This window comes from Triticum dicoccoides, chromosome 4A (genome assembly GCF_002162155.2).
Source record: "Triticum dicoccoides isolate Atlit2015 ecotype Zavitan chromosome 4A, WEW_v2.0, whole genome shotgun sequence".
Classification (NCBI taxonomy): Eukaryota; Viridiplantae; Streptophyta; class Magnoliopsida; order Poales; family Poaceae; genus Triticum; species Triticum dicoccoides.
In genome coordinates this window covers 222,749,109-222,756,800 of record NC_041386.1, presented here as the reverse complement: position 1 = coordinate 222,756,800, position 7,692 = coordinate 222,749,109, and positions in this window count along the sequence as shown.

The following is a 7,692-nucleotide window of genomic DNA, read 5'->3' as shown; positions in this document are numbered from 1 at the left end:
CTCATTGAGAGAAAACAGCCGAATGGTTTCGTCAGGAGCGTCATAGATGATCACATCCTTAGAAGAGTGTGTCAATTGAATCTGCCTGGCAGCACAATCAAGCTGAGCCTTGTGCTTAGAAAGCCATTCCATGCCGAGAATTAGATCAATATCTGAGTCACCAATAACCATTGGAGAAGATAGAAATCTGTAGTCTCCCATCTTGACAGAAACATCTGGAACCACCAAACTGTCACTCAACCATTTACCCAGAGGAATGATATCCATGGGTTTACCCAAATGAGATGAAGTGAATTCATGCTTGGCACAAAATGGTCTTGACATGAAACAATGCGATGCACTAGTGTCAAAAAGAACTTTTGCAGGAATAGAGTTAATTGGAAGGTTACCCATGATCACTTCTGAAGAATCCTTTGTCTGAGCTACGTTCATCATGTTCACCTTAGCATGTTTGGGATTATGCTTGACCACTGTAGTGCTAGAAGATCTCATGGGCGGAGGAGGTGGAAGATGCCTTTGGTTGAAGCACTTGTTTGCATAGTACCCTTTCTGCTGACACTTGTTGCAAGTAACCTCTGAGAGCGGATGGTGGTAAGGAGCACTTGACCTTGGAGTTTGAGACTGAGCTTTGTTCTGATAGCCTGGGTTGGGTGGGTGGGAAGATCCACTACCACCTTTGCTCTTCTGCTGGTAGGGCTAGCGAAACGGAGGAGGAGGCAACCAGAACTTCTGTTGCTTAGCTGCCACTTGTGATGAAGAAGAAGATTGAACTGCATCCCTGACTCTCTTCTTAGATGCCTCACACTTGAGCTGAGCAGCTTCTTGCTTTAGTGCCATGTTATAGAATTGATCGAACTTAGTCTGCTCAAGAAGCACGAGAGCTAATTGCAGATGTTCTCTGAGGCCACCTCTGAATTGATAGATCATACTCTTTTCATCAGGAACGTCTTGTTTAGCAAAGCAAGCGAGTTTCTGAAACTGGATATTGTATTGATACACAGACATTCTGCCTTGCTTGAGATTGCGGAACTCCTCATGCTTACTCTCAGCAACACTTGGTGGGATGTGATGAGCTTTGAAGTCTAGGCGGAAATCATCCCAGGTAATCACACGACCTCCTCTGGAATCTCTATATTGTTGATACCACTCAGCAGCTTGGTCCTTGAGTTGAAACAAAGCAAACTTGACAAAGTCCTTAGGCCTGACATTGCTACATTTGAAATGTTTGCAGATGTCCACGAGCCAGTCGTCGACGTCTGTGGCCTCGGCACACTTGCTGAAGGACTCCGGCTGGTTTGCGGGGAACTGGTTGAGGGTAGCAAACTAAGACTGATTATTGCCTTGGCCTTGATTTCCTTGGTTTCCTTGCCCTTGGTTGCGCTCTTGAAAGAGTTGCCAAAGCATCTGAGTGTTGGCATTGATGGCTGCCATGACACCTTGCCATGCCTCCGGAGGTGGAGGTGGTGGCGGAGGGTTCGACTGATCCCCATCATCGCGGTTCGGATTCTGACATGTTGTAGGAGCCATCCTGAAGAGGGTGACATTCGTTAGAATTTTTGAAAGACAAATATTCAAGCTGAATCAATGGATCGAAATTGCAACATAAAGTCTCACAATAAACATTCGAATAAGGATGAACGAATGAATTCCAAAGTAAATCATCACACATCCATACGGTTGAGAAGCCACTTAGATAAAGGTAGATGAATAAAGCAACACGGTACGGATATGAACAAATAAGTGGTAAGGATTACCCAATCACAAACCAAATACCTGCGGGAAGAAATACTAGAGCTACTTGAATTCCCACCTATGAAAACTCCCGAAACTTTCTGGTTATGCAATCAGGTGTTGGGGATACAGGGGAAGCATAATATCTCACCCAAACTAGCAATTCCTACATCTATTTGTATCCATCCTTCAACACATAACCAAGAAACCTTTGAAAATCATGTACCTCAACCTTCGAAAAGCATCCGTTATACGAGTTATGACAATGCTCCCGAACTCCCGCCCCAGTACTGGGTGGCGTCAAGGTTATCTCACCAACAACTGCATAAAAGAGATTTTTGATGTCGGCGAACTTAGGTATTCTAGAACTGCAACGATAAAATTGCGACGACAACACCTCGGAGCTCAACTCCCCGGGACACTGCCACAACCCCTAAATGTCAGGAGGCACCAAGAACAATGTTCTCGTCACAAGACTATCGGAATGATTCCAAGATACCAGCGTGATCCTAAAAAAAATTTCGTGAAATTTGAGGAGAGAAGAGTCAAAACTTCTACGTCAGGAGGCCTCACCAGAGCGACGAAGGGACTAAGGAGTAAAAAGAAACCTACTCTCTGATATATATAATCCTAAGACTCAAAACATTTTGTTCTAGACTCAACAATGTCAGCGATTCGACCAAGCAGGGGGCTCCTAAGTCGGGGATGGCTCTGATTACCAACTTGTAACACCCACAATGCGGCTATATCTCCCACGTGTTGGGGCACGACTTAGAGGCATAGCCGCATGGTAGGCTTGTCGCAAGAGGGGTAATCTTCACACATCCCATGTACTCCGTCCGTTCTGAATTACTTGTCGAAGAAATGGATGTATCTAGACATATTTTAGTTCTAGATACATCCATTTTCGAGACAAGTAATTCCGAACAGAGGGAGTACTAAATAAGAAAGGGATAAAGAGTTGGCTTACAATTGCCACTTCACACAATACATAAATAATCCATACATCATCCAAAGTACAATCAAAGGTCCGAATATGGAACCAAAATAAAGAAAGACAACCCCAAATGCTAGATCCCCGATCGTCCCAACTGGGCTCCACTACTGATCATCCAGAAAAGAAACATAGTAACGGCCCGAATCCTCGTCGAACTCCCACTTGAGTTCGGCATCGTCAGCTGCACTGGTATCCTCGGCACCTGCAACTGTTTGGAAGTATCCGTGAGTCACGAGGACTCAGAAATCTCACACCCGCGAGATCAATACTATTTAAGCTTAAGGGTAGGAAAGGGTAGTGAGGTGGAGCTGCAGCAAGCGCTAAGCATATATGGTGGATAACATACGCAAATGAGAGCGAGAAGAGAAGCAACGCACGGTCGAGAAACTATAAGTGGTCAAGAAGTGATCCTGAAGCTACTTATGTTCAAGCATAACATGAGATCATGTTCTCTTCCCGGACTCCGCCGAAAAGAGACCATCACGGCTACACACGCATTTGATTCATTTTTTAATTAAGTTAAGTGTCAAGTTCTCTACAATCGGATATTAACAAATTCCCATCTGCCACATAACCGCGGGCATGGCTCTCGAAAGTTTATACCCTGCAGGGGTGTCCCAACTTAGCCCATCACAAGCTCTCACGGTCAACGAAGGATATTCCTCCTCCCAGGAAGACCCGATCAATCTCAGAATCCCGGTTATAAGACATTTCGACAATCGTAAAACAAGACCAGCAAAGCCGCCCAATGTGCCAACAAATCCAGATAGGAGTCGCACGTATCTCGTTCTCAGGGCACACCGGATAGGTCAAGATACAAGTAAAACCAACCCTCAAGTTGCCCTGAGGTGGCCCCGCAGGCTGCCCGTTTCGGACCAACACTCAGAGGAGCACTGGCCCGGGGGGTTTAAAATAAAAGATGACCCTTGAGTCTGTAGAACCCAAGGGAAAGGTATATGGTGGTAGGTAGGCAAATGGTAAAACCAAGGTTGGACCTTGCTGGAGGAGTTTTATTCAAAGCAAACTGTCAAGGGGTTCCCATAACACCCAACCGTGTAAGGAATGCAAAATCAAGGAACATAACACCGGTATGACGAAAACTAGGGCGGCAAGAGTGGAACAAAACACCAGGCATAAGGCCGAGCCTTCCACCCTTTACCAAGTATATAGATGCATTAAAGTAAATAAGATATAATAATTATATCCCAACAATATCCATGTTCCAACATGGAATAAACATCATCCTCACCTGCAACTAGCAACACTATAAGAGGGGCTGAGCAAAGCGGTAACATAGCCAGTCAACGGTTTGCTAGGAAGGTGGGTTAGAGGCTTGACATGGCAATATGCGAGGCATGATATAGCAAGTGGTAGGTAGCGCGACATAGAACAAGCAACATCAAGAGGCAATGTTTAGAGCAAGCAAACATCATGCTACAGGAACATATCATAGCAAACCTAGGCATGGAAGAATTCTACTAAAAGCATGGAACAATAGTCCCTTACTGAACATGAGCCAAAAAGGCACAGAAGATATGATGGCACCATGCAAACATAGCATGTTTTATTAACGGTATTAGACTTAGCAGAAAAATAGAGCAAGGCATAAACGGATTTGTGAAGGCAACTTAGCGAGCTCATGCCACTCACCACAAAGCATTTCATGAAAAAACCAGCATACCAACAGCAAGATGACATGTTCATGAAACTAACCATGGCAAGAGCAAGTTCATAGGATGCACGGATCACTAGTAACAAATATGGCAAAATTGATTAACATGTTAACATTCTGCCAGGAACATTTTATAGCAAAAGTAGAGCACCAAAAGGGAATGCTAGGCAACTCCATAATTGCAAAAAGGGGGCATGGATGGATAGAGAATAACCACATGTTTATCACATCCTTAATGAAGCAACTCAAAACGAGCATGGATCTCTCGGTAGCATCAAGTTTACATGGCATCAAAATAACAGCAGGAAAAGGACTTAGCAAAATCCTAAGTCCCTGAAAACAGCAACATTGCGGAGGCTACTTTGCATGCTTGTGCTAGTATCCACATACATCACAAAAATACAAGACAAGCAACTCTGTAAATATGGTATGTTGTAGTTCAAAACACATGTAGACCTCAAACTCATACAATGCACACATCAAATGTGACAAAAATGACAAATCACCATGATCTGATAAGTACCAGCTCCTAACATTTTATAGCACTCTTGCATCAATGAAAATGGCATCATAATTGACATGAACATGCATGGAAATGCTTCTATCATGGAGAGCTCAACGAGACAAACAATTCTACATATCACATGCATGATTTGGACCACCGAGCACGGAGATACGATGCGATGAACAGGGGCATAAAATAACACAGAAAAAGACTTGGATGAAAATTATACCCTCTGAATGGATCTATGGTTCGTGCACGCGGTTCGAGGCATGGCCGGAGATGGCTGGAGTTGGACGCCGGGGTTGGAGGGAGATGGCCAGAGCTTCTCCGGGTCACCGGATCCAGCCCTCCCGCGACCGGATCTGGCCAGAGGTGGAGGAAGGAGGCGCGGGGATGACGGCGGCGTTTGGACGGCGGCGGCCGGCGGAGCGACCGCGGCGACCAGAGTGGGCGTGGGGCGGCGGAGCGGTGGCGGCAGGCGGCGGCGTTGGGCGTAGCTAGCGTCGGCGGGGACGCGCGGGGGCACCGCGATGCGATGGGCCGGGCGGGCCCGCTGCGGGCTCGCCGGGCCGCGGCAGCGGTGGGCGACGGAGGCCACGTTTTAGAGCGGGAGAGGTCGAGCGGTGGCGGTGGACATGTCCGTCGGTGGCGGGGAAGGTGTCCGGCAGTACGAGGGGAATTTCTAGGGTTTCAAGCGCGAATTTGGAGGGGGAGATGCATTTATATAGGTAGAGGGAGTTTGGAGTGTCCAAATGAGGTGTAGTTTTCGCCACACGATCGTGATCCGACTACGGAGGACATGGAGATGGTTTAGATGGGTTATTGGGCTGTTTTGAAGGGGTGTTGTTTGCAACACACAAGAGGCCTTTGCGGTTCCCCGGTTAACCGTTGGAGCATCAAACGGTTTCCAAATGGAACGAAATTTGACAGGCGGTCTGCCAGTGGTGTACCAAGGCAACTTGCCAAATCTCTGTCCATTCCGAGAACGTTTAACACCCGCTCACAAAAGAGACAACATGGGTGCGCCGGTGCATGTGGGAGTGTCGGATTGCGAAAAAGACAACGGGGAAAATGCTCGGATGCATGAGACGAACATGAATGCAAATGTGATGCACATCATGACATCATATGAAATGCATGACATGAACAAAATGCAAAACAAAGAAAAAATCCAACCACGAAGGGAATCTCATAACTTAAAGCCGAAAATGGCAAGAGTCGGAGTTACAAATATGGCAAGTTACATCCGGGGTGTTACACTGTGTTCAAGAAAGGTCTACCAAAGATAATGGGACAGAAGTAATATTGTGGGGAACCAAGAACAAGAAAATCAGTAGGATATTTTATTTTCCCGCACAAGACTTCAATATCTCTAATAATCCCACAAGGTGATCTGGTGTCTCTATTTGCAAGTTTAATAGTAACATCTATGTCTTCTAACTCTGTAGGTGCTATTTGTTTCCTAATTTCTTGATACAAAGTGTAAGGGATAGCACTCACACTAGCACCCATGTGACATAAACCATGATAACAGTGATCTCCTATTTTAACTGAAATGACAGGTGCTACCCCTTGAGCACTACGTTGGTTTTCCCTTGAAGAGGAAAGGGTGATGCATCAAAGTAGCATAAGTATTTCCCTCAGTTTTTGAGAACCAAGGTATCAATCCAGTAGGAGGCTACGCACGAGTCCCTCATACCTGCACAAAACAAATAACTCCTCGCAACCAACGCGATAAGGGGTTGTCAATCCCTTCACTGTCACTTCCGAGAGTGAGATCTGATAGATATGATAAGATAATATTTCTGGTATTTTTGTGGTAAAGATGCAAAGTAAAATAAAATCAAAGGAAGTAACTAACTATTGGAAGATTAATATGATGAAGATAGACCCGGGGGCCATAGGTTTCACTAGTGGCTTCTCTCAAGAGCATAAGTATTTTACGGTGGGTGAACGAATTACTGTTGAGCAATTGACAGAATTGAGCATAGTTATCAGAATATCTAGGTATGATCATGTATATAGGCATCACGTTCGAGACAACTAGACCGACTCCTGCCTGCATCTACTACTATTACTCCACTCATCGACCGCTATCCAGCATGCATCTAGAGTATTAAGTTCACGAAAACAGAGTAACGCCTTAAGCAAGATGACATGATGTAGAGGGATAAATTCATGCAATATGATGAAAACCCCATCTTGTTATCCTCGATGGCAACAATACAATACGTGCCTTGCTGCCCCTACTGTCATTGGGAAAGGACACCGCAAGATTGAACACAAAGCTAAGCACTTCCCCATTGCAAGAAAGATCAATCTAGTAGGCCAAACCAAACTGATAATTCGAAGAGACTTGCAAAGATAACCAATCATACATAAAAGAATTCAGAGAAGATTCAAATATTGTTCATAGATAATCTTGATCATAAACCCACAATTCATCGGTCTCAACAAACACATGCAAAAAGAAGATTACATCGAATAGATCTCCACAAGAGAGGGGGAGAACATTGTATTGAGATCCAAAAAGAGAGAAGAAGCCATCTAGCTAATAACTATGGACCTGAAGGTCTAAGGTAAACTACTCACACTTCATCGGAGAGGGTTTGGTGTTGATGTAGAAGCCCTCCGTGATGGGATCTCGTGGATACAGAAAGTTACGTCGGTGGAATTAGGGTTTTGGCTCCATATCTGATCGTTTGGGGGTACGTAGGTATATATAGGAGGAAGGAGTACGTCGGTGGAGCAACATGGGGCCCACGAGGGTAGAGGGCGCGCCTGTGG